This window comes from Puma concolor, chromosome C1, assembly GCF_028749965.1.
Source record: "Puma concolor isolate L17-30 chromosome C1, mPumCon1.1.hap2, whole genome shotgun sequence".
Classification (NCBI taxonomy): Eukaryota; Metazoa; Chordata; class Mammalia; order Carnivora; family Felidae; genus Puma; species Puma concolor.
In genome coordinates, this window is record NC_141674.1 from 187,576,914 (window position 1) to 187,604,818 (window position 27,905).

The 27,905-nt window shown below is 40.0% G+C and overlaps 1 protein-coding gene across 5 annotated transcripts in view; it reads left to right on the forward strand.

Moving 5' to 3' along the window:
- SPATS2L (spermatogenesis associated serine rich 2 like) overlaps positions 1-27,905 on the forward strand; it is a 167,446-nt gene that overhangs the window by 27,357 nt on the left and 112,184 nt on the right. The window lies entirely within an intron of this gene.

Here is a 27,905-nt window from a genome sequence, read left to right on the forward strand (position 1 = left end):
TACCATTCTAACAGGTATTAGGTGATATCTCATTGTGGTATTGAAATGCATTTCCTTGATAATTAGTGATATTGAGCATCTTTTCATGTACCTCTTGGCTATATGGATGTCTTTTTTTGGCGAAATCTCTATTCAGATCCCCATTTTATAATAGAGTTTGGTTTTTTCTTGTTGTTGAGTTATATAAGTTCATCGTGTATTTTGGATATTAACCCCTTATTGGATATATGGTTTGCAAATACCTTCTCCCACTCAGTATGTTGCCTTTTCATTTAGACAATGGTTTCCTTTGCTGTGCAGAAGCTTTTTACTCTGATGTAGTCCCATTTATTTTTGCTTTTGTTTCCATTGCCTTTGCAGTCAGGTTCACAAAGGTGTCATGGAACTTACCACCGGTGTTTTCTTTTAGGATTTTATGGTTTCAGGTACTACATTCAAGTCTTTAATCCATTTTGAATTAATTTTTGTGTATGGTTTAAGACAGTAATCTGGTTTCACTCTTTTGAATGTGACTGTCCAGTTTTCCCAAAACCATTTATTGAAGAGACTGTCCTTTATTCATTGTATGTTCTTGGCTCCTTCGTCATAAATGAATTGTCTGTATATGTGCAGGTTTATTTCTGGTCTCTCAATTCTGTCCCATCTTTCTGTCTGTTTTTTGTACCAATGCCATACTGTTTTGATGACTGTAGTTTTTGTAGTATAGTTTGAAATCAGGGACTGTGATTAGGGTTTTTAACTATGTTAGGACTCAGCAGTTTCACTTGTGCACAGATGCATGTGCATGTATATATGTATTCTAGAGACATGTATACCCATGAGCATCCAGAGGCAGGTGTAATATGTCCCTAGTAGCATTGCTTGTATTCATCTCAAATTAGAAACATCCAAAATACCTCTCAGTAGCAGAATGGCTTAATAAACTGCAGATGTGATTGTAAGATAGAAAGCTACACATCACTAAAAAAGAATAAACTAGAGCTATACACATTAACACAGATATATCTTACAGACAGGATGTTGAAAGGAAGAATATACAAAAGAGTATATAACAATCTTATTCTATTTATATGAAGTGTGAAAACAGAAGAAACTAAACTCTGTTGCTAAGGGGTACATACATAAGTGGCTAAAACTATAAAGAGAAACAAGGAATTTATTACTGAAAGAATTAGGATAGTGGTTACCTCTTTGAGGAGGGTGTACTAGGGAAGAGAAAGGATCTGGAGGGCTTGCAAGGTCCTAACAAGGTCCTGTTTTTTTACTGGTCTGGTAGTTACAATATACAGCACATTGCATCAAACATTAATGTTTTATGTGCTTTTCTGGTTGTGAGTTATAGTTCATAATCTTAAAAGTTTTTTTTTTTAAATGCAAAATAACTTCATTTGTGGCCTGAGTTGGTTTGTCCCTTGTCCTGCATAGTTTTAGGCCTAGAGATTCCTGTGATTATAAGGTGCTCTAGAAATAAACTATTGCTTTGTTTCATAGCAAAGTGGCCTCCAAGTGGAATATACACCCTGGGGAGCTCTTGAGAAGAATCATTTGGGTGGAAAAGAAATTGATTAGAACTTTCATTTAGATTCATTTTGCTTTCATGAAACATTATGATAACTGATGGTGACTGTACTGACACTGGCATCGTCCCTGGGCCCACATGTCAGGTGATCAGTTATCACCTGGAGAGAGGGAGGTGAGGCCACCCCCTTCACAGCGACTTCCCTGCTGGTTCCTCTACTTGGGTTATTTTGTGAAATATATCATGCCGCTTTAACTGGAGTTGCAAATTCTATATTTTAGTTTTAACAAACCCTCACAAACTAACACAGTCTTTAAAAGATTCTATAAAGAATTTCCATAAATGGAAGACAGTTTTCATATTGCAGGCAACAAGAAAATGACTGAGTTGAGCATGAACTCTGTCAGCCACATTACGAAGTGATGACTGTGACCATCTAATCAGATCTAGCCACGAAAATTATAAATTACTTGGGACACATGTGGATTTATGTTCACTGTGGTTAATTGATCCTTAACCTTGTCCTGTGTATATTTGCCTTGAGATAATCATGATTAGCAAAATCTGTCCTTTTCTATTTTGTTCATGTTTATAAGGTATATAACATGTTAATATAATAATATATGTGTATGAATTATAAATAAACAACCACACATATTTGAAGATACATGTTGAAAACATCTTGAACACCACTGCCGTGTAGTTCAAAGGACATTTCCTGCTAATAGTTAAAATATGTAGAAGATGGTAAGCTTGATACCCAAAAGGAGGCACCTCTCAGGCCTGATGGTTTTTTAGATGTTTATTTACTTATCTTTGAGAGAGACCGCATGTAAGCAGGGGTGGGGCAGAGAGAGGGAGTCAGAGAATCCAAAGCAAGCTCCATGCTGTTAGCACAAAGCCTGAAGCGGGGCTCAAACCCGCGAACTGTGAGATCATGACCTGAGCCAAAGTCAGATGTTCAACCGACTGAGCCATCCAGGCGCCCAAGCCCTAATGTTTTCTTGTTGACAAATATCAACACCAAGGCAATACCTTATATATTTTACTTTATTAAAACTTTTCTCAAGCCTGAGTTGGAGTTGGAGTAGAAGAGCTCAGAATAGTTCCATTTTTCTATTTTGCTTGTATTCTTTGTATAAACCTAACCTTGTTTCTTTTTCATTTTAAGTTTATTTATTTTGAGAGACAGAGAGATTGGAGGAGACGGAGAGGGAGAATCCCAGACAGCCTCCATGCTGTCAGCGTGCAGCCTGATGTGGGGCCCAAACTCACAAACGGTGAGATCATGACCTGGGACGAAACCAAGAGTCAGATACTTAACCAACTGAGCCACCCAGGAGCCCCTAAACATATCCTTTTAATTAGGGTCTGGTATGTTAAGAAAAAAGTTGATTACCATCCAGTAGGCATTCCCATAGCATAAGTTATAGAAAGTGCTAGATGGCGTATAAGTCATGGGTTGCAATGGGAAGGGCACTGCCAGCAGTCAGGAGACATGGGTTCTAAGCCTGGTTCTACCTCTTGCCAACAGCCAGGCCCCACAGCATGTAGGTGCTACCCTCTCTGAGCTGCATTGCCTTTTCTCTATCATGAGGGTGATAATAGCAGCCCTTCTCCAACCCTTACAGAGATCATGTATGAGAGCATCTGTAAAATGTAGAGTTTCCTACAAATGTGGCCAATTATGATCATGTCTCTTATACTTCTCTTTTAATGAAATGTAACTTTTTATTAAAGTGCTGATGTCCTTAACCTACAAGATTCTTTGATTGGAAGCTACAGAAACTGACTGACTAGCTTAAACAAAATTCCCAATTATTTTAATATTGTTTATTGGAAGTATCCTGGGGTGTCTCACAGACTTGAAGGAAGGGAGGAACCATGAAACTGCATGAAGGGCCGTGACCAGGGAAGCTCTGGTAATCACAACATACGGTTCTGTGTCCCTCTTCTCTAAGATATTGTTAGTGTGACCAAGCACTGATGTCCTCTGTCCTCTGTTTCATGCTTCCAGGTTTGAAGCCCTTGGAAGAGAGAATCTAATTCATCCAATTTTGGTTGACTGACCACTTTTGACCAGTCATCCTTGGGTGATGGGACAGCATCACCTAGTATAGACAGCATTCCCAGGAGGTCTAGTCTCATATGCCCTGGGCCATCTCAGAAAATCAGGGATCCCTGGAGCCCCTGGGTGGTTCAGTCAGTTAAGCATCCAACTCTTGATTTCAGCTCAGGTCATGATCTCACAGTCCTGAGAGATGGAACCCCATGTCAGGCTCCATGCTGATAGTGTAGAGAGCCTGGTTGGGTTTCTTATTCTCTGTCCCTACCCTGCTTGTGCGAGTGCATGCTCTCTCTCTCAAAATAAATAAACTTAAAACTTTTTTCAAAAAAAAAGAAAATCAGGGATCCCAATGAGCTTCCACCTACAACTGGTAGTAGTGTTTCAATAATTGCTGATGACTCAATTTTCTTTAAGGAATTTACATAAAAAAAATCAAGTATAAGTATGAAATTATATAGGAGCGATTTCTTCAACAAATGTCAACACACCTGATTGAGCCTGCGCTGCTTCTCTTGTTCTTCTTTGGGTGGACACTGACCTTGAACTCACTTTCATTGACGTGGTAATTGCTGTGTAGGTCCCAAGGGCCATCCTTCTGCTTAGGCTGCTTCTCTAGGGTTTGACTCCGTGTCTGCCTTTAGCTACTGCTTGACCTCTTATTAGAAACAAGGTATTAAATCCACCTTATCATTCCTAATGCCTATATTCTCTTCACTGACTGCCTGACTTGCCCTGAAATTTTATGCCAAAGCGGAAAGATGGTAGGAAAGGGGCACAGGATCTGTGTGCTGTCAGCAACTCATCACACTATTGAAGGACCTTAACTTTTTTCTCTTGGGGACCTATTAAAATATATTTGAATACATCACAGCCATTCTTTTTTTTAATTTTTTTTTTCAACGTTTATTTATTTTTGGGACAGAGACAGACAGAGCATGAATGGGGGAGGGGGCAGAGAGAGAGGGAGACACAGAATCGGAAACAGGCTCCAGGCTCTGAGCTATCAGCCCAGAGCCTGACGCGGGGCTCGAACTCACAGACCGCGAGATCGTGACCTGGCTGAAGCCGGACGCTTAACCGACTGCGCCACCCAGGCGCCCCAATCACAGCCATTCTTAAACAGGATGTTTATAGCCATTCCTCACACCAAACCAGTATTTCATAAGTACCATTTGTTCTGCCAGAGCTTAAGCAACTATTTGTAATATTTCAAGAATGGAAATGATAAAAATATATGCCCGAAAAACTGATGAATATCTTCCAAAACAAGTTAAACATCACTTTCAAACATTGCCCTGATAGGTCCTAAATTGAGTATTGTCCCATTTGCATCATTTACTATAAACCTATAAAGAGTTCCAAGATTCTTTGTTTTTTCAAGCACATATATACATCTGAAATCACCAGGGTTTTTATTGTTAGTACACAGTGACGTGGTCCTTCTGTAAAAAAAAAAAAAAAATTTCTTAAGAAGAGAAAGTGTACCACTAAGAAAGAGAGACATTAATAGCAATCACCATTTTACTTAGCCTCCATTTTCCAAAATGCTGAGTTACAACATAATCTATAGTTCATTTTTTTTTACCAACTCTCAATACATTACCAACCAAGTGCCTCATGCTGGTTACAGGGATGATTTATTATTCATCATATTTTAAGTGCTGAGCCATGAAATGTTAAACTTGTATTGGCAGCTGCTGTCCAAAAGTTTGCAGGTGTCCTGTCTAATGCTTTGAAAGTCCAGCATTAGCAATAAATCACAGCATACATAATTTTTCAATAAAGTAATGGAAAAGATTGTTGTATTCTGGTTCCTCTAAGCTTTGGTATTTGGAAGTTACTTACATGGGAAATTCAAGTCAAGGGGTAAAACATTCTCAGGCTTTAACCCTTGAACTTTGAGTCAGCCATAGTCAATAGCAAAAGCATCTTGGTAGCTTTGTTCTCCTAACCCTGAGATCTCTTGGCTCTGGGAACTGACAAAGTGCCAAGTATAGGCCTAATTGCATTCCTTGTTACTGAGGAAAAAAAAATCTCAAAGGAATTTTCCTTTTCTTTCAAAGGAGTACCTTGAACATTAACATTTTCCAGAATAGCAAAATTGTTTCTAGGACTTTTGCAAAGCTTTCTGAAAGGAGATCTTGAAGACGGCTCTGGCAGCCAATTAAGAAGGCATGTGTTGCTTACCTAGAGCAACCAAGAGTGAAGGGAGATTAAATCAAAGAAGTAGGAGAGATATGGCTTTGTCCTCTGTGAGCTTGCACTCTGATTAATGAACCGATGTCTTCTTTCCTTCTTCTTTCTCTGTGGTCTGCTCAAAGATTTAGCAAGATAGCACCCGATATATTCAGCCAGGCCCATAATAGACCACCGGCTGTCTGAATGTAAGTTCCATTCACCAGTATGCCCAGTGCTGTGCCCATTGCCAGTACATAGGGATGTTCAATTAGTATTTGGTGAAAGAAGGAATATATTCTGGCAGTTCTTTCTGGGATCTATATGTTGATGAATTATATATTGGGCCAGATAAACTCTGATCAAGGAATCGGTACCCAACTTTAATAGATTGGGATCTTCCAATACACAGAGCTAATATTCTAGTGGAGGAGCCATACAATGAAGACACAGGTAACCAAGTGAATAAACACAGTAATTACAACTAGCGATAAGGGCTACCAAAGACTTAAACAGGGTGAATGATCAGAACTAAGGGATTGGAGAAACCAAAACCTAGAAAAATGTAAAAACTCAGTGGTACAGAAGGAATTGATACAGAAGGCTTAATTTACTCCAGAAGTTAACATATCCAAAGAAAAGCTTCAGCTGATTGCAGCATTTCTTAGTGTAAATAGGTTTGCAGAGTTCTTACCATACTGACCATATGTGTTTCTACTTTGTAGAATTTTGCTTTAACACATCAGTTAATGCCGAGGCCAAGGGTTAGCTCTCTGCTTCACTTCCCTTCTCCAGGCTGCAACTTCTGTCCCAAAGCCAGGCAGCTGCCTCCCCAAACGTATGATGCCGGTCACATAGGAAACCAGGTGACCAAAAGAAGGTAGATCAGCACAAATTTATCATCAAAGCTGAAAGAAAGAAAGAACCTCAAAGTGAATGCTCTGTTGACGGTGGGTCAGAAGTGTTATCTTTGTATCTCAAGGACAGAACATTTAGTAAGATTTGGGTACAAAGTACACATCACCCTCCAGGCATGCTGAACTATGTCAACCAGAAAACTGTTCCTTAGGGTTTACAATTTCCTCTTTTTCCTAAATTAAAAAATGCTAATGTGAACTCTTGACTCTCAACAACACATGTTATTATTGTATATAGGGCAAAGAGTAAATAAGACACTCGCCTAATGACATAACAGTTCATTTTAACTCAGCAAGCTGGAAGTAATTTTAGCTTATTTTCTATTCTCCCTGCTTCTTTATGGAAATAGGCCACAATCATTTTTATTCTACCATTCTTCATAACCTTATAGCATGCTTCCTGTTGATGCTATTAAGAGCTGTTTTTAAAGACCCTTGAGGGATATCTTTTAATATATTCGTTTAAAAATAATTACTCATCTATAGTACCCCCTTAGAATGTCTGAGGGTTTGGAAATATAGAAACTTCTTAATGAGATATGCTTAATGGTCTATGCAGAGTATAGCAATGTTTACACCTAGTTCAGTTAATGTAAATTATATTTAACTAGTCACTCTGGAAGAGTAGTAGATGTTTTAGAGTAGATTCAATACCTAAAACCCACCATTTGGCTTTTATATATAATATTTATAGATAAAATTCTATGAGTAGTATTTATAGACTTAAATGTTTGCAGTAACATAAAAGTCAATTGTTAGGGACTTTTATAATGTGAAGAATGTGTCTTTTTGGGGCATAAAAATATACATGTGAGACAGATCACTTGTATTAAAATTCTTTATAAACTTTAAAGTAGTATACAAATGTAATTCATTATTGTTCTTTTTAACACTTGTGACATGCAGGACTTCTGGGCTGAACAGCAGTCTGTAACTGTGTGTTTTAAGGCTCAGTATGTTCCTGTTTCAAGTGAGATTTCCTTTTTCATATAACTCTTTTTTTTTAATGTTTATTTATTGTTTGAGAGAGAAAGAGTGTGAGCAGGGGAGAGAGAGAGAGAGTCCCAAGCAGGCTCTGAGCTGTCAGCACAGAGCCCGATATAGGGCTTGAACTCATGAAGTGTGAGATCATGACCTGAGCCGAAGTCAGATGCTTAACTGACTGAGCCACCCAGGCACCCCCTTCACATGCAACTCTTATGTTAGAGACACCCTGAGTTCCTTAACTTGGTTCCTTTACACTACACTTGACTTTTGAACCCCCAGTCCATACTTGTGCCACTAGAAGCATGCTTTGCACGTTGCTTTAGAAGGAGGTGCAATTTCTAGGAAAGAACCTCAGCCTATATCACATCTGCAGTCTAGATGATGGCTCAGAACCCAGTCCTTCCCGTGCACGAGAAAAAGACTGAGCAGTCACTCATTGCTGGTCTTATGTGGCTCCTTTTATGGTCCTCTGACATGTCCACGTTTCCAGAACCTCTCTGCCATGACGCTCTCTTTGCTCTTTGCATGATACTTTCTTTGCTGCTTTGGTATGTTCTGCAGGCTGGTTCTTTTTTCATAGTTATTCCAGCTGCCTGCGGTTTTCGTCTGACAGCCCTGAGTATTGGTTGTTCTCTCTGTTCCTTCCTAGCCTCCCAACACCACGTTCTCTGCACTTCAGCCTCTTCCCCCCGCCCCCCACAGCCACAGGAAACTACAAACAAGAATGTGTCCTGGTGGTACCCCTCTGCTGATTCCCCACTGCCCTCTTCGCTGAGGGAAATTGCTGTTTTCCACAGCACTCTAGAGTTGCCAGCTGCATCTTTGTTCTTCTCCCTTCACAGAAAGCTCACGTGGAGTGGGTGCTGAGGGAGGCGGAAGGGCTTGGGGGGAGCCACAGTCCTTTCTATCGGCGCTCACCCAGAGAAATGCTTCATTGTCCACATCAAGGACCAGACCATGGGAAACAGACTCCCCGACAGTCACCATGGGCTACACAAATATTACTTCCATTTAGCCTGACCTTTCATTGTGCTCGAAAATGACTGAAAATACTTAAATCGTGTACAGTATTTTTCTGGAAACAAAAATTAATGGCGTTCTTTCAAGAAACCACACTTGAACTTTTGCCCTTTTCTTCCTTTTTGACTCATTATATCCAATTCAAGGTTTCCTTTTAGCATGCATTTTCCTTTTGTGAGAAATAGCTAATTTCTCTACTGATAAAATTATGAATCGTAGAAGCAATGTAATTGTTAAAAATAAGGATACCTCATTTGGCCTTATAATATTTAGCTCTGGGAATTGAGTCTTCTGAACATTTTTTAAGTGCTTACTGTGTAAGCCAGACTGACTTTCTAATTCTATAACTGCTCTAATGTATTAACTCAGCTAATTCTCAAAATGGTCCTATAGTATTGTCATTTGTCTATATTTGATGACATAGGCACTGAGGCACAGTGAAGGTAGGTTGCTCAGGTTCCCATAATTAATGGTGGGCAGGGCCTGGGCTTGAACCTAAGTGGTCTCACTTCAGCGTCCATATTCTCAGTCGCTGAAAAAACTACCAGAGTGACCCGACTATGTCATGTAACCTTGGGGAGCGTTAAGTTTCCTCATCTCTGAAGTGGGAATAATAACACCTACCTTACTCAATTGTGGGGAGGGTCAAATAAAATAGCTATTTGAAAGGGCTCTGTACATTGTGAAGATCTACAACATGACGTTTAAGTTTGGGCCAACTGTTGATATTTTCTATTAGTTGTGTGGGTCTTATTATTGACTTTGGCCCTTGCTCCTTGGATATACTGCTGGTTCAGATGAAAAACTGCGTGTTTTTCTTGAGGTTTCCTGGAAATTTCAGCAAAACCTCAAATTTCACAATGAAAATGATTTTTTTTCTTCCAAAATGGTGGCATTTGGGAATATTTAGAGCATAGGCCAACTCAGCCTAGCACTTTTAATATGCCAGGGAATTTCAGTGACACTTGTTCCCTGTAACTCTCCCTGATTAATGTAGCCCCTAACACCCCTTCCTTTTTTTTCCCCCTAAAATGGGGGGGGGGGGATCAATTTTCTTTCAAGTCTCTGCTCACCATGTACTGGTGACTTATCATTAAGTGTCCTTGAGTGTGTAATACAGGGTCTGGGACCTTGTCTCTTACTGCTAGCGTGGGCCCATGAAACAGAAGAGATGTTGGACAAGGTTTAGGTCAGTGGAAATCAAGTGCAACGGATGAGGATTTAGAAAAGCTATGCTCCCCCCCCCCGCCGTCCCACCTCCCCTCAAAAAAAGCTTCAAAATGTAGGACAGAGAAGCAGAGCTAGACCCCAGAGAGATGTGATGGGTGGTGCTGGAAGAGGAGGACCAGGGAACAAAAAGGAAGAGGAGATTGGGAATGACAAGCCTATTGGAGATGGGGTTTCCTTGCCACTGTTCTAGGGAAGTGGGAAGCTTCCTCTTCCTTCTGATGTTGGGCCTGCCTTCCCTGCTGTCAGGCTCCTGAATTTTCAGGTCTCACAGTTCTCTCACAAATTAGAATGTTGGGACCTGAATTCTTACTGTCCCTTGCGGGGAATGAATAGCCCAAGGGCCTGACTTTTTGTGATTCTTTGAAGCTTTTATGCATCCTAGATATTGAGTTATTCCTGTTTTGGTTTGTTTTTGGTGGGACTGGTATTGCATACCGAGGGTCACTTTGTTTTAAGGGGTCTTCCAGGCAGGATTCATGATCGTAATGAGTTATTTTTTCCTCTTTTCTGGATAAGAACAATATCTCTGTCATTCAGTCTCCAAATATAGCAAGCAGTTATGATAGAAGAATATCCTTCTGTTAGGAAAGAAGTTGGCAGCCTCAGTGATGTGAAAATGTCCAATTTAGAAAACACGTTTAGAAAGAAAAGCTGCTTTAAGTCCTTTTTGGAATCAGGTGGAATAAAAAGGAATAAATAAAAAACTTAAAAGAACATGTGTGGTCTGACAGCACATTCCACTTCCTCTCTTTAGTCTTACAGGTACTTGTTGATTTTGCCTGAATTTAAGATGTTATTTCTATCATTTCATTAAAATGTCAGACTGCAAACTGGTTCTGGCATCTAATTGGGAGCATAACTTGGATGATAGATTTTTTAGCTGATGCATGTAATCAGAGCACTACAAGAATGTTGCCAGGGACTGTCTAGAATCTCTTTACGAATGTTGTTAAGTTTATAAAAAGACTATTTAACCAGGGAAAGAGAAAAAGGCATCAAATCCCAAAGAAAGAGTCAAAATGAAATGTGTAAGTTAATCATGGCTGGAGGTGTATATATAGGGAGCTTCTAGTGTAAAATCATCTAATTGATTAAAGTGTCTATAGTTAACATTCATCAGAATTATAGATATAAGCACATCTATCCCATTTGACCAACCCAAGTGTACCTACAATTTCTCTTCATGAAGTGCTGAACTGACCAAAAAACTTGATGTGCAGGTAACTCAAGTAAATTAAATTGTGTGAGTCCCTTTGCAGAGGGTAGTTTGGCAATATGTGTTTTTTTAATCTTTTACTTAATTTTTTTTATTTTAAGTAAACTTTATGCCACACGTGGGCTCAAACGCACCACCCTGAGGTCAAGAGTCGTGGGCTCTCCTGACTGAGCCAGCCAGACTCCCCTTTTAGTCCTTTAAAATGTGTTCACTGTTTCATCACAGAGATTTTATCTCTAGGAATTTATGCTGAGGAGGTAACTAAGGATATGTGCAAAGGTTTTAGCCACAAAGATGTTAATCACATCATTGTTTATAATAGGGTAAATAAGAAATTGCTTACGTGTACAAAACAGATTAGTTAAAACTATTATGCTGTATGGTCAGAGTGAAATACTATTCAGCTACTATAGATGATATTGTAGATAAATGTTGATGATGAGAAGATGTTCATTCTATATTGTTAAGTGATAAAATCATGTTCTAAAAAAATAATATGCCCAGGGTGATGACATTTTTGTTAATGTATGGATGTATTCTTAGAAAATACCCAGAAATATATTTAAGGGTTAAGTGGTTCTCTGGGTGGTATGATCATGGGCATTTAAAATGTTCTTCTTTTGTGTTTATCTGGGTCTTTAATTTTCCTAAACATACACTGCTTTTATAACAAGAAAGAACCAACAAAGTTTATTTTTAATTGAAGAAAGGAAAGTATGTGAGCCAAACCATATGAAAATGACTGATTGTGGATAACTAGAGACCTCATGTGATGTGTTTCAGCTGAATTTATTTGTAAACACATTTCAGCTGAATATGTATGCCATGATTTGAGAAGAGCAATTGCTGTTTCATACACCTGATTTAGCAGAGATTATGAGCTTTTTTCTGAATCTCTGCAAAATGAAGGAACTCAACTTATTAGACCAACTCCGGGGTTTCTTCCTATCCAAACCCCAGGTCTACACTTTCTAGGTTTACGCAGAGAAACTGCTGAGTTGGGAACTCCCTGCATTTCTCTTATTTATAAGTTGTCAAGTGATGAAAGTATATTAGGAAGGATTCATCTTATTATTTGTAGTACACAAATTAACCCACTCTACAAGTTTCTCCCTGATGTCTATTTTCTGCTCTTTTGAAGGAAGACCTTCAAAAGATCTAGTTTTTCCATCACCTGTTGATTACCCTAGTTTTGAACTTTTGCCGAAAGCTTATGGTGAAGGTCACACAGCCGAGAACCACTCCGTGTTCCAGGGAAACTTTGGCAGTAAATGGGAAGCAGTTGAAGCAGACAGTGGCAAAGAACTCACTTCCATTAGAAAATAAAATTTCCACTAGCTGTTAAACCCTGATGACCTCTCAGCCTCTTCCTTTGGTATCATGGAGGCCTCTGTCTGTCCACGCTTCCTGGGCCCAGTTTAGTTCAGGGATGGGTGATATCATACATTTTCACTCATTTATCACTCTTGGCAGATGTCATGGTATTACAGTCAATTTTCAGGGGCACCTGGGTGGCTCAGTCGGTTGAGCATCCAACTCTTGATATCAGCCCAGGTCATGATCTCATTGGTTTGTGGGATTGACCCCTGTGTTGGGCTCTTCACTGACAGCACAGAGCCTGCTTGGGATGCTCTCTCTCTCTTTTTCTCTCTCTCTTTCTCTCTCTCTCTGTCCCTCCCCAGCTCACAAGTGCGCTTCCTCTCTCTCAAAATAAATAAACAAACTTTAAAATAAGAGTATAATTTCAATACAAGTTCACAATAAACATAGAGGTAAATTATGGTACGCATCTGGCAGGCAAGCTTCTTCATTCTGTATCTTCTGAAATGGGAGTTAGTAGAAAGAGTGTTGTGCCATGGGGTAGGGAACCTGCGTTTTGAATCTGGCTCTGGCATGAGCTTGTAAAACATTAGAGAGATGACCCAGTCTCTTTAGGTCCAAGGTTTTCTCTGTACAGTGAGTGGGCTGAATTCAGTGGTTTTCAAGCTTCCTTTCAGCTCTGAGATTGTATGAAAATGATCTGCAAAAGCCATTTATTGTTGTCTACATAACTCAAGACTGAAGGCAAAGCTTCTGTTAACAATCCAGCCCTGTGACTCCCCTGCCTCTTATCTCTCTTGGTGTAATAAACCATTGTTTTCTTGTTTATCTTCCTTTTCTCATGCCACACTACATGATTTCAGGGAGAATCTCATTTTGGCATTCTCCATATCCTCTAATGTATGATATGTCTTTGTGACTAGTGAAAAAAAATTCTTAAAAGCAGCTACTTTCATTATTCTCCAGTTTTAAAAGCTATCCCCTGAGAACTAAATGTCAATTCAAACATTCCTACATTTTTTATCATTTCTAACCTAACCTATAGAAGTCTAAGACATAATTTGAAACAGAGAAATTCCTGCCTTGAGACAGTGGGCTCATAAATATGTAGTATGATTTACCCCTATAATTTAAGAAAAAAATTAGGATATTTGATATTTTTAGCAACATTTTTTCAGTATCTACATTGAATATGAAAAATTGTGCTGCTGCACATGTGCCAATCTTGCATTTTTAATTGTAGATAGCACGTTTTAAAATTGAGCAACAATTTCAAATGAATCTACTATAAAAGAAAAATCAGGTTACTATAATGAAAGATTTACAAATCAAAGATTTTACTTGTGTGTTTTAGCTTGATGTCTCGTTTGTAGACTCTGAAAAATGTAATAGCTCCTTAACCCTTGTATATAAGAGATCTGCTTTCTGCAGTAAGCACAGAAAACCCAACCTAAACAGGCCACAGAAGAAACTGGGAACTGCTCTCTCAATACCAGTTCTTTCTTTCTTCCTTAGTTACACACTGATTTGATTCAAGGAGGCAATGTGCCCAGCCAAAACACTGCATTTCCCAGCCTGCTGCCCTTAGAGGTGGCCAATAAAGAAATCTTTAGACGGGACTTCGAGGAAACCTCTTCAGCAACAGTTGCCTGGGCTGTGCATTTCTTGACTCTGCTTCCTCTACGTTCCTCTGTGTTGGCTCTTCTCTGAGCTCCACATGTTCACAAGATGGCTAAGGCAGCTTTAGTCCCATCATCGTCTTCCTTCAGACCCAGCAGAGAGAAAGTCCAGTTTCCTAATAGCACAAACAAAGCTCCAGGTTTGCTTCTCCTTGGCCTGATTGCCTGTTGGAGGTTGCAGCAAAGCCATGGCTGCGACACACAGAATGATGTGCTTCTAGGTTCATCCTGAGACATCTCTCCCCTGCCCCCAGCTTCCAGCCCCGTTCTGAAGGAGGCTTCGCTGAGTCCTCCAAGCAAAGTAGAGCTGCTGTGGGAATGGATAGATACTGGATGATCAGGGCACAAGTACCCACCCTACCGAGTTGGCCAGTTTCTTCTCTTGAGTTATTATAGCCTCTAGTAATGGGGCAAACTAATCATTTGGTTTGCAGAGTTACAGCAAACAACGATTTGGCCATTGTATTCATTTATGGTAGATGAGATTGAAGTCGAAAGGTCATACCATTAATCCAGATTAGATATCAAAATATATCTGTCTTTAACTTTCCAGATCAATGTCTTGCAATAAGCCATCTAACTTCTCTTTCTCATCACCACCCTATATGTGGCCCTGTACAAGGGTAGAATCAAAGTTTAGCAAAAACTGTTTTTAAACCCCAAACAACTGTATTTTCTAGTATAGCTTGTCGACGCAGCAGAGGACATTGTTTCCGAACATAAAGTTGTATAACAAGTTAGAGCCAAATGGAATTTAAAATGACTTGTGATAAACCCTGAAAAAGTGGTACTTTGAAACAGTAATGTCAGCAAGCTGCCTATTATGTAACCATAATACCAGTGCTCTGAGTTTAGATGGAGGAGCTACAGGGCAATGACAAAAAATATTGCGGGCTTCTGTTTTGTATGAGTGAACATGCAGAAGTGATTTTGAAGTGATTTACTGCAGTTGCATGTTGGGACATGGTATGCAGCAAGACAGATGAGTATGGACACAGTTCTGAAAATGTTCAGATGGCTTTCAATTAGCTTTGGGAAAGTCTGCTTCTTGCAGAAGCCAGTATTGATTTTTCAGAATGCCTCATAGCTGTTCAGCAGAAGGGCTGATCATGTCAATCCTTTGAAGTCACAGGAAATGTCATTGGAGAGTAGACTGCAGAAGCTTTCTTGCCGCAGCTGGGAGACTGGCTATCTGGGTTGAAGATAGTAGGAACAAGAGTACGGGTTCGGTTAGAGCGAGACCAGGGTCTGACTCCAGCCCTTTCACATGTACCAGTAGATCACACCAGCTCTCGGAGCCTCGATTTCCTCGTTTGTAAAATGGAGGTACATCAGAATCTAATGAGAAAAGGCATGTAAAGCTTCTAGCAAGTGCCTCAGACCTATCTAAGTGTTTAGTAAGTGTTAACTATTGTTCTCTTTTCAGAGTTGACCCTTGAAAAGAGGGAGGAGTATTGAATTTTTCACTCTTTTTTCTTGAGTTTCATTAAGTAACAACAACAACAAATGTGTGAGAGTACAGAAGTTGAGTTTGGGTTGACTCTACCTAGTGATGCTTTTAAAAAAATTTTTTTTAATGTTTATTTATGAGAGAGGGAGAGAGAGCACAAGTTGGGGAGGGGCAGAGAGAGAGAGGGAGACAGAGGATCTGAAGTGGGCTCTGTACTGACAGCAGAGAGCTCGATGTGGGTCTCAAACTCACGAACCGTGAGATCATGACCTGAGCCAAAGTCGGATGCTTCACCGACTGAGCCACCCAGGCAGCCCTACCTGATGATGCTTTTGCTTTTTTTTTTTTGGTTTTGTTTTTGATGATGATGATGTGGAAAAATGGAGAGCTGATATTGGGATGCTGTAGGTCCCCTAGAGTCCTGTCCTGTACTTACTTGGGATGCAAGTGTGTTGAAAACAGCCTCTCTGGAAGGATGGTGTCACTGCATTACATGTAAGAATGGCAGCCATCTGCTGTGGGAGCAACAAGGATTCCAAGAAGTCAGTGAAACTTAAGGCTGCAGATGGCGCCCTGTTGAAGACCCCTGACATTCTGTCTGTCTGTCATCTTAGACCTGCTGGTAACAGTGAACATCTGAAAATTCCAGGACCCAAGGATGAGAAACTGAAGCCTAGAAAGGAAAAGTGACTCAGAGGTCACGTGAAGAGTCAGTGACATAGACAGGACCTAAAGCCAAGGTTTCTGATGCCCAGGTCAGGGGAAATAATGACTGTAGCCACTAGAGCCACTAACTCTGTTGGTTATCCTCAAAACCTCTCCTTCTGGTCTCCTGTTATTTGCCAGGCTCATCCAACCGCTGACAGACAGGAATTCATTCCCTTCTGCAAATTCAGTTTGTTAGAAGCTACCTGCCCCCTCCCCAAATGTCAACATCTATAGGTCTTCCTATTGTGGTCACTCTATTTCCCATGAATTGAATCCATATCTCTTGCCTAGAGGTCTAGGAGTAACCCCCTCCTAAGCTGTTGAGTCAGAGAAGGGCCAAAGGTCTCACTTTGAGTGCCCAGACTTCCTCCTAAGCCCCTCGTTTCCGTCCTGGTGCCTCAGACCACCCTCCGTTACACCTGAAGCCTCCTGTTTCTTGGATGCAATTTTTTCAGAGAATAAACCCGTGTCTCAAGGGCTGGGGAGGATGGTTGCTTGGCTGCTCTGAGTGGGGTGGATATGTCACCCTCCTGAGCCCTCTTGGGGTTCTTTGGGAGCCAGTTGGCTGGCTTCTCCTTTGTATGTATGTCTGTGGGCCCTGAGGTCTCAGTCTCCTCTGGGGAGTCAGTTGCCACTCTTCAGTTTGCCTTCCATCTTCCCAAATTGTGTCCCCTCTCGGCCATTTGTGTCTCCTTGCCCATTTGTTGTTCCTTTTGGACTTTTACCGTTTCTATTTATTTCTCACCATCCTAGTAGGTTTTGGAAGGAAGCAGAGATCACCATATCTATTAACCACCTTCTCCCAACCCCCCAGAATGTTTGTAGCCTCCCTTTTTGGTGTATTGTCCAAAATTTCATCTCTCTTAATAGAAGGATGGACTAACAGGAACCATTAGGTCTAACATGGACCTAAAGCCTGGTGAATAGGGATTGACCAGGGATGACTGCACTTAATTCTTTTTTTTTTTTTTTTTTTTTTTTTTTTTTTAATGAGTGTTCCAGACCTTGGCCTTCAGCTACAGAGAGCGGGTTAAGGAAATCTCTCAATACTGATGTGTGAGGCGTTGCCCCCAGCAACAAACACACCATATGTTCAGTCACTACCAAGAACCTTCCAAAAAATAAATCTCAGGTTTTGTGTTATCACTAAAAATTAACCTCACAGCATGGTTCACAATCATGTTTATGAAAGTGTTTTGAAAATGAAATGCGCCACTATGAAATCAATGGATGGAAATCGATGAGAACTCTGAGAGAGAGGCGGATTTGTATATTTCTTCTGTGGCTGAGTGCTTGCTGGGAGGAAGTGCCAAATAACTCTCTCAGTGTTTTGTGTTTTTAGAGGCACTAACCAGCAATAGAAAGCCTTCCCACAAGTGTGCACATATCAGGGATGCAGGGGAACAAATATGTGCTAAGTGAATACACTTAACGTATGGTAGTGGATTTTTGTGACTGAAGCAACATGTTTGCAGTAAAAACATTTGAAGGCAAGACACTTTTCAAAATCCTGAGAAGTTAAAATTAAATGAGTGGCACATATTTTATTTTGCCAAGGACTAAAATTTTCCATTAAAAAATAAATATATTAGCCTTTCAGTAACTTTTCTCCAACATCTGATGTATTTTGGTTAATACTACTTTATTCCTGGTGCTCTGACATGCATAATTGTTACCAAAGGGAGTCACTAATACTGTATTCGGAATTGATGACTGATTTACATAGCCTTAAACTGAAAGGTGAGGCATAAAAATTTTTGCATTTATCCCTTCCCCCATTCCTCCAGTGGGAGATTATAAATTGAGCTTTTGCTTTAATACCACTCCAGTTCAGCCTTGTAAAAACATAGCTAACAATAATGTAGACTTTAGTGTGAAGTAGCCCTGTGGACTGCATTCAGGATGTACTGGATTCTAGAAATACCTAAAGAGCTTGGTTATAAATCCCTGCCCCTTGACGTTGTTCTTTAAGAGGGTAAATCTAGTTCAGTATTGTTCAATTAATGGTTGCTTTCTATTACCTTTTAATGGATTCTGAGAATGTTGTCCTATGTCTTCTCCAGTGTATTTGGCTACCTTTCTGGTTTGGGTAGTTTCCCATTTCAGTGTACATCTCAAGTGTTAAGTGTATGTTCTTTTTTTTTTTTAATTTTTTGAACGTTTATTCATTTTTGAGAGACAGAGAAAGAGCACAAGCGGGGGAGGGGCAAAGAGCGAGGGAGACACAGAATCTGAAGCAGGCTCCAGATTCTGAGTTGTTAGCCCAGAGCCTGACGCGGGGCTCAAACCCACGAATCATGAGATAATGACTTGAACTGAAGTCGAATTGCTTAACCAACTGAGCCACCCAGGCGCCCCTACGTGTATGTTCTTGAAGAAAGAACCAGAGACTAATGTGTTTCTGTGTCCCCCCCTCTTGGCGTTTTGTTAGTGCCTAGCTGATGAGACAACGCCTCATGGTTTATAACCAAAAGAGAAGCATGCTGCATTTGTATTCAGAGTTTGTTTTCTTGTGTGAGCAAAACTGCCGATTTAAGGACAATAGAAAAGGGCATACACTTAAAGACATAAAATGAGTTTTGCAAGCTCTCTATAAAATACAAAACGTTTTGGTTTTGAAGCTGCTGTATAACCAGCAGAAGCTAAAACAATAAGTAAAGGCAAACAAGCAGTGTTTCTCTTAAACATCATTCCAAATAACTGGTTTAACTAGTTTTCCCCCAATCTATTGATCAGTTGCTCTGGCCTCGTACAGATGCAGCTATGGAATGCTCTTGTGAACCTGCTGCCTTTTTTTTTTTTAAACCCTTGGCTTTAGAATAGCTGGATTTAATGGCAGGGGGCCTCAGCCTCTGTTCCTGAAGGCTGTTTTACTCCCACTCCCTTGGAGAGGGAAGCATGATTAATTTCTCCCCTTCCCTTTTGATTATAGGAAAAATCGGGTACAACGTTACTCAGTGCCAGCACACCTGAATTCAGGGGCCAGCTCCCCAGACAATTGCTCCCTTGTTCCTTAGTCTCATGGGCCTGGGGAGCAGAGAGGGCGAAAGGGTAATGAATTCCTCTAGGTGGTGATAAGAGCTACATTCCAAGAGGATTAACAGCACAAAAAGCCAGCTTCTAGGAGGAAAAAAAACTGAAAAAGCGGGGGAGGGGGAACACCCACATTGACACACAAACATAGGGGCGCAGTGAGCTCTTTCGTGTGTGCTCAAAGCCACATTCCAATTTTAGCTGTCAGAAAACGAAGCTACTTTGACGAGAGCATCTACAGGTTGTACATGGCAGAGATGGTCTTTAAAAAGGCTTGGGATCATACTTGGTTTGCAGAAGGGGACTGTGGTCATATCCTCTGCTTTACCATAAGAATTACATTCAGCTACCATCAAGTACCTTCTTAATCATAAACATTTTCAAAATACCTTGATTTCAGATTTTTCAACCTAGAGGAGCAGAGAAGAGGGGAAGAAAAAGTCCGTGTAATTTGTTAACCACATCTGAGAATGGTTCTGCAAATGGAAATTTGGCCCCATTTAAACTTTGCTCAAACAGCATGATCACTGCATTGAAATGTGGGATCTTGCTTGTGCAACTCAAGTGGAGGCCCCTTGTATGTGTTTCAATGGATATATTTGGTGAAACGTAAAGGCAGTATCATTCCTGTGTGCTAATCAAGGGCCAGAACCAACCCACACACATCTGCCTAGCGATTCCTCACTGCTGTTATGAAAATAAACCTCTCATTTTTTTATAGGAAGTCACTACCCCCAAAGGAGAAAATGAGAGCATGTGGATGTAGTCCCTGATTTTCTCACTCACTTCTAACCCTTAACCACCCCACACCCCAGTTGCTGCAATCCCCCAAATGTTCAAAATTTAAATCTAAACACTCCTTGTCTTGTCATATCCCCTCTTGCACACACACGAAATCTTAGTTTAGTTTATCTGCCAAAAAATAATTCTGAAGGTGTTTCCTAATCAGACACATTTCTTGAAAAATAAACATATAATCAATTCTTATTGAAGCAGTGACTTTTACAAGTACTGTGCTGTAACCAGAAATACATCACACCATTGTAGGAAACTACAGCTTTTACATTTTCTTGTCTGAACTCTGCTCCTCTTTTTAGTGAGAAGAGAACATTCCATAAATATCCAAGTGGACCTTGGGTAAAGATGCTCAATCCACATTTTGCATGGCAGAGTCCATTGGAAATCTACCCTCTTGATGTCAGTACAGGCTTAATGAAGTTAAACATTTGCCTAGTGAATTTGTTTTTGAGAGGAGTTACTTCAGGAAGGCATGTTGGAACAAATCTAAGCTTAGCTAACCATGAGTAATTCTTTGCCTATGTCCATAATTTTAACAATGTGAATCATTAGCTCAGACCCTCTCTTTTATCCCAAAGAAGAAAAAATGCATTGGCCAAGAACATGAATTTTAGTGAAGGCTCTTTGTTCTTAGTAGAAAAGAATGTTGATGTTCCTCACCTTTGTACGATGAGATGACTTTAGCGTTAGCCTCATGACCCTAGAAATGGAGCCTCAGGTCTTACACAGTGTAACCAGCCCTAGTAAAGAGCCACATTGGGCAGTTTCCATCTTGCCTATGCACTTTGGTCACATGCCTCTGGAGTCCTCACTAAAGTGATGCCAAGGATTCTTGTTACTATCCCTTCTTCCCATTTTGAGGGGTAGTTTGTAGAAAATATAAGTGGCTTTAACTGTAGATAGGTTTTAAAGTGCTTTCTGGGATACACAAGAACATGCTTTTCAATTGAGTTTGTTAGTCATTTGCTGTGACCAAACAAACCAGATTTTAGCAACAAAGGCACTACCTTTCACGTCTTGCCAGGGTTGTGTTTTGTAGCTAAACATGACATTTAGGAAATGTCAACTCTGAATGACTTTTTAAAAAATTGTAGTAAAGTATATGGTTGGATATACGTACAATCCCTGACTTAGAAGAACTTGACAAACAAGTTTCCAGTAGACATAAAAGGCTGCCCTTCTTCCTTCTCTCCCCTTTCAGGATCCCTTTCATTTCTCCTCTTTGCCCTACTACCCACTTTCCTCCTGTCCCCCCTCAGTGCCAGGCCATTTCAACACTGCTATGGAGACCGCCTGTGGAAAAACTTGACTCTTCTGGAAAAAGCTTGGTTTCTATAGAAAAAAAGTGGAAGAAGAAGCTATATACAGTAGGCACAACTGGGCCTGGCCCCAGAGATAGCTCCTGGGGAGGACCAGGTGGATTCACCAATATTTTCTTTAATGTGGCATGATTCCTTTTAATTTCATTTACTTCTATTCATCTTGACTTAAAAGTATCCTTTTTTTTTTTTTTTTTTTTTTTTTAAGATCTAGATGTTTTTGAGAGAGTTGAGGAAAACCACCTTTGTTCATTTATATGTTCATGTGGATTGGGTCAGGCTATAGTGACCACACATACAGACACACAACCTTGTGTATGTTTAGTGCTTTCTGTCTCACTGTTTACGAAAGGTTTCCACACACACATTTGTTCTTCAGCTGCTTTACAAATGGTGAGACAGACTCAGAGAACTTGAAATATTTGAGCTGCTAGAAGCAGAACTAAAAACTGCAAATTTAAATTCTGAATTTAGTTCTCCTTCCATTCCATATTCCATTGTGTGTGTCAATATTTTTATGCATGTATGTGTTTTTGTATATGCACACATGTGCACACATCTCTGCCTTTTTATTTTTTACTTATTTATTTATTTTTTTTCAACGTTTTTATTTATTTATGGGACAGAGACAGAGCATGAACGGGGGAGGGGCAGAGAGAGAGGGAGACACAGAATCGGAAACAGGCTCCAGGCTCCGAGCCATCAGCCCAGAGCCCGACGCGGGGCTCGAACTCACGGACCGTGAGATCGTGACCCGGCTGAAGTCGGACGCTTAACCGACTGCGCCACCCAGGCGCCCCATCTCTGCCTTTTTAAATAGTGAAGCAAACCCATGGGCAGATGATTAAGAAACAATACAATGCAGAGAATCTCAACCATCTCTCATCTTGATATGCTGCTGTTTTATAAGATCCTTATACCTGGATGGTGAAAATTAGATAACTGGGCTTTATTTCAAGAGCTTTAGAGATTTGAGAGTATTGTGTGTGCCTATAAAACATACTTAAAAACCTGAATGTTAAGGTTTTACAACTTGACTAAGAAATAGCTATGCAACCATTAATTAAAAAATTCATAACATTCATGAAATATATTTTTATTAACAGGCCTAATCCCAACACTCATAGTATTTTTCCATCTGTGGTTTTGAATTCCTTATATACAGTAAGTCATTCCACTCTTGGTTAATGGGTATTACTTGTATCTACAGAGTGTATTTGAATTCCATACCAGGAAGCCAGGTTCATTAGATATTTTCATGTGTTAACCTTCTGATCAGGGTTTAAATAACAGAGTTCTGAAACTGAAAATGATGAAACATGCAGAAAAGCACATTTTACAGGTCTATTTATAGTCATAATAATGAGAGTTCTAAACAGATTGTTTCGCTGGCAATGAACATACAATGGGGACATCATAAGAGATGAACTAGTGCCATTTTCTGAGATAGAAAATTCTCACATTTTACATAAAGCCAGAAGTAAAAATGGTTTCCAAGAAAAAACATGTGTTAAGAATTATAAGTGTTTAGCTTAGAAGGAGGGAAAAAAATTGGGTTATCACAAACATTGCTTTTTTTCCTCCCAAAGTATAGAAACAGTTTCCATTCTCTAACTCCATGATGTCATACTCTGAATAAGAAATGGTGAAGGAAATGGAATTATGCAAATGAATGATAAACTTGTTATCAATCAGATTTAATAGGAAATGAAAATCTGAAGAGTGTGGTAAATAGCTAATAAAGCCTTAAGGATCATGCGATTATTATTTGTTAGAATCTTGTTTATGATTAAAATTATGTAAACTTCTACCTAAATGTTTTTTTCAAACTATAGCAATTGTCCTCCAGCTTTCTTCATAGATGTTGAATTTTTGTGTCACTGATTTTTCTTTTATGGCCAGGTTTTTGAGGACATATATCTACCCCTCTCATCTGCCTCACCAGGATAGGTTACCCCTATTCCTGCTGGTCCTCCCAACGGCAGTATCTATAGAATTACACCTGGACTCTGCTGCAGTCTTTAGCATTGCTGGCCAAGTAAGACCACTGAGAAATGAAGCCAAACCCAATGTCATGAAAAGACTTCTTCCTGTCTGAACCTGGCAGAAGTTTATAGGCTGTAAATCTCAGCTCACCCTCTCACTTTCTTTGGAGGCAGGTAGGCATCTATAGAGACCAGCAACTTCTGCCTTTTGAAAGGTACTATGTAACTGATGTGATTTTTTTTTATTATTAAATACCTCTTTTCTTAGTTTAAACATGATTTTAAAAACCTACCCAGACCAAATTATTTTTTCCGTGCTTTAATACATCTTGGCTAAATTTTAAAGCACAGGTTGTATTTTATATACAGTGACTAGAATTTCAGTCCATTTACATGCAAGTAGACCATCATAATGTTAACTGTGAACTAACATTGGGTTTAAAGTCTTCGTAGTTAATTTTAGAGCAGTGGTATATATGCAGGAGCAGTACCTGTCTCACAGCACATGGCAGACATCATGTTTGAGAGATGACAAGGATAATCAGTTTGACTTCATAGCTGAAGGCACCCAGGCACACAGAGCCAGGGAGAGACTTACTTAACCACTGAGACAAGGAAACTGCCCTCATGTCAAGCAGCTAATGTCTTGTCACTTGCCAAACATTCCTGCTACAGATTCATGTTCTGAAATCTTCATGAACCAACTAGACTAACAAACTGTGTGGTCTGGATTAAATAATATCTGCCGAAAAAGAAAGAAGTGAAGTTAGCCAGAAGGCCAGATGGCAGCTGTATTTTCTGCAGAACTCCATTTGGAAAGTAAGCTTTATGTAATTTTTGGTCATTTCTTCCCATCTTAGGAGACTGTTTTCAGAATAAGTCACACAGGTTTCAAAAAATGAACTGCATGGACTTAGACACATCATATAACCTGTCCACAGGATTATAGCTATTTGACAAAAAAGCTTGGTTTCTTTTCTTTCCAGCATTGTTATCTGTTCTATCCTCTATCCTTTTTTATTATTCAGCTGTCTGAATTACCCCAGAGTAAACTCCATAGCTTAGAATAATGTGGAGTTCACATATAGGAATAAACGTGGCTGAAAAGGTCATGAACTTATTACTAGTCTTCACTTTGTGGTTGACTGGATTGTTCAGTTGTGTGTGGGAAGCCAGTTGTTGCCAACTACATACACACAAACATGATGTTTCGTTTTTCTTCAAGGCCAAGTGCCATTTCTCAATTGCATCTTCCAGCAAACTTAGTAAGTAGTACCTTGGACTCATGAAAATTTAGTCCGTGTTCCATGTTTCAGCATTTTACTTTGAGGTTACAGGGTGAGCCTCAAGCATTTAAATAGGAACAGAGAAACATCAATTCACACTGGGAGGGGCGCCCGGGTGGCTCAGTCGGTTGAGCGTCCGACTTCGGCTCAGGTCGTGATCTCACGGTTTGTGAGTTCGAGCCCCGTGTCGGGCTCTGTGCTGACAGGTCAGAGCCTGGAGCCTGCTTCTGCTTCTGTGTCTCCCTCTCTCTCTGCCCCTAAGCCACTCGCATTCTGTCTCTGTCAAAAATAAATAAACATTAAAAAAAAATTTTTAATTCACACTAGGATTACTTACCATAGCAAATCAAGATAGAGGAAAATTTCCAGAAATCAAGTAACATTGTTCATTTTCCAAATGGTGGGATCATCTCTAGACATATTTGGTTTCTTCTCTTTCTTCCTTCACATCTTATTGGTTATGAAGGTTTGATCATGTTCTTTCTAATTGACTATTTGTTTCATACTTTCTTTTCCCTTATCTCCTTCATCACTCTAGCCAGACTCTCATGGTCTCATTCTAGACTCTTCAGAGCTGCTCTAACCAAATGCAAATATTGTTCCATCTGATATGCCTCCTAACCCCAGTCTGATCTTCATAAAAGATAAAATGTGATGATGTTTACATCTTTAAAGCATCCAGAAGTTCCATATTTTGTTCTTACAGGGAATCAGATGCTGATATATCTGCCTAGATTTCATGGCCCAGAGCCACCTTCTCACTTCTCTCTCTCTTCCAATAACCAACTTCATTTCCTGCTGCTTCACATTATGTGGTTCTGAAGCCAGTGTCTGATGAAAGCCAACCTCTATCCCATTTCTGTGATGTCTGGTCTTGGAATAAAGTGTTCCAAGATAAGTCTCACTTGGAATATCCTTCCCTTTTTCCTTCTAGATCAATAAACATCCATTCATCCACTTTCTCCTTCCAAGTCAGTTCAACACATTCTTCCTGAGGATGCACCATTAAATAGAAAATGTTGTCCTTACTACGCATGGTGAGGAGTGCAAGGCTGTGTGAAACAGGGTCCCTGCTGTGCTGCCTGAATCTGTCTGGACTGCTCCAGACCTCCAGATTCTTCTTCTCCAGACTTGTGTAGTACTTCAAGTCTAGACCGGTGGGCTACAGAGTGGACTGCTCAAAATAATCCACTGGTGTGCAGGAAGAAAGTACTGGAACTTAACATTTACATTTTTTCACCTCATTTCAAATTTCTATTTTAGAGTATTTTTATAAAGTATATATTAGTACAAAGGTACATGGTTAACGTTTACAAATAAATAGTATACACATATTAGATGTCCATGTGCAAGCATTTTTACTAATGGAGTGAATGATCGAAAAATATAGATTGTTGCCTGGGTGGCTTATTCGGTTAAGCATCCAACCTCTTAATTCCAGCTGAGGTCATGATCTCACTGTCATGAGATCGAGCCCCACATTGGGCTACATACTGGGCATGGAGCCTGCTTAAGATATTCTCTCTCTCTCTCTCTCTCTCTCAAAAAAAAAAAAAAAAATAGAGCCTCAAATTCAGAACTTTCCTTGGGGTTTTAGGAGGTCGGCAAACTGGCCCACCCAGGTCCATTTATTCTCTCATTCAAAAACTATTTGCTAATCCCCTAGAGTGTGTCAAGCAGTATGGAGAGAGAGAAGTCAGGTAAGAGGAGATCAAAATGTCTGCATTATTTCTGATAGATGCTCACTGGAAAATGTAGCTTTGTATCAGGGCCAGGATGGCTTGCTAATACTTTACCCCTGCAGTAAGCAGACCCAGTCACAGGCAAAGTGGGCAATTACAGCACAGTTTCTACCTCCCTCCTTCCTAGCCCGGGGCAGGGCCTTTGACCAAAGCTTTTACTGCGTGACCAAGAGTAGCTAAGAAGTCATCCTCTTTGTATGCAGGCAGAAAGGTCCTAACAGAGGGGAGAGAGGGAGGGAGTTGAGTGGGATATGCTCAGTTTATTCTTTCAAATGCACTTACGAGATAAGCCACTTCTTCACAAGGGAGGGAAAGTAGGTAACAGGTGGAGAGAGATCACGGTGTTTCTCTAATATAGGGGTCCCTCCTGATAAATACACCACTGTTTTTTTGGCTTTTATCACCTCTTAATAAATAAGATTTTTCTCTTGTTTCAAATGTATCTCCCTAAAAAGGAGCACTCTTTTCACTGAAAGTACAAGCAAAACACATAAAACCTGTTGACAGGATTTTGAATTGAGTGTTTGAAGGCCTTAAGATGTATCTGGACTGAGGCCTAGAACCTGATGCCATTTTATGGCCCTTCCCCAGAGTTCTCGATCTGATTTCCCAACCCTGCATTAGAACAGAATGCATGTGTGTGTGTGTGTGTGTGTGTTTGAAAAGAATGGCGTGGCTGTCAGTCTTATCTGGATATATTGTAAAACTCTTTTCCTAGCTCTCCCTCCCTATTCCCCACCACACACGCACACTCACATGCACACGCATGTGCATATGGTTCCCTAACATTAAATTTTGCAGTTTGGAGCACACAGTGGGATGAAAGACCCACTATGATGGTGGTGGTGATGAAAGGTGAAGGCATGTGGTCTGGGAAACAAAGCAAAGAGAAACAAAAGCTTATTGCTTCTCATTGTTTGTAAGCAGAAGGTAATTTAATGTTATTCTAGAAAGAGAGAGGAAGGGAGAAGGAGAGAGATACATTGAAAGCACACCCCATCTTGGAGTGAGGGACTTCGTTAAGGTCCATTCTAGTCCATCCTCGCTCCTCCTGCCTGCGCTCACAGGGCAAAACTCTAACATGACATTCTGGAAAATTAAAATCTACCCAGTTTTTAAATACTTACAGAGAAAGACTTTACAGCCTCCCCTCAATAACTAATTCAAACGATTAAACATAAGCTCGGATAGCACTTTTCTCCAAACTGTCAACACATTCTTGCTTCAGTTTAAAATGGTTTCCTTTCCATAGTGGAAGAGACAGTTCATCACCATCTTCTGTGTGATATAGCAATATTAAGTTGACCACTAGATTTACAACTGAGCAAGTCAATCCAGTGCCATCATATACTTCTTTTTGTTTGCTTTGAATCTTCTGTGTGGTGCCTCTCTGTATCCTCTTCAGTTTTTCACACCCTGATTTAGTTGTGGAAACTAAACAAAAGAATTATAT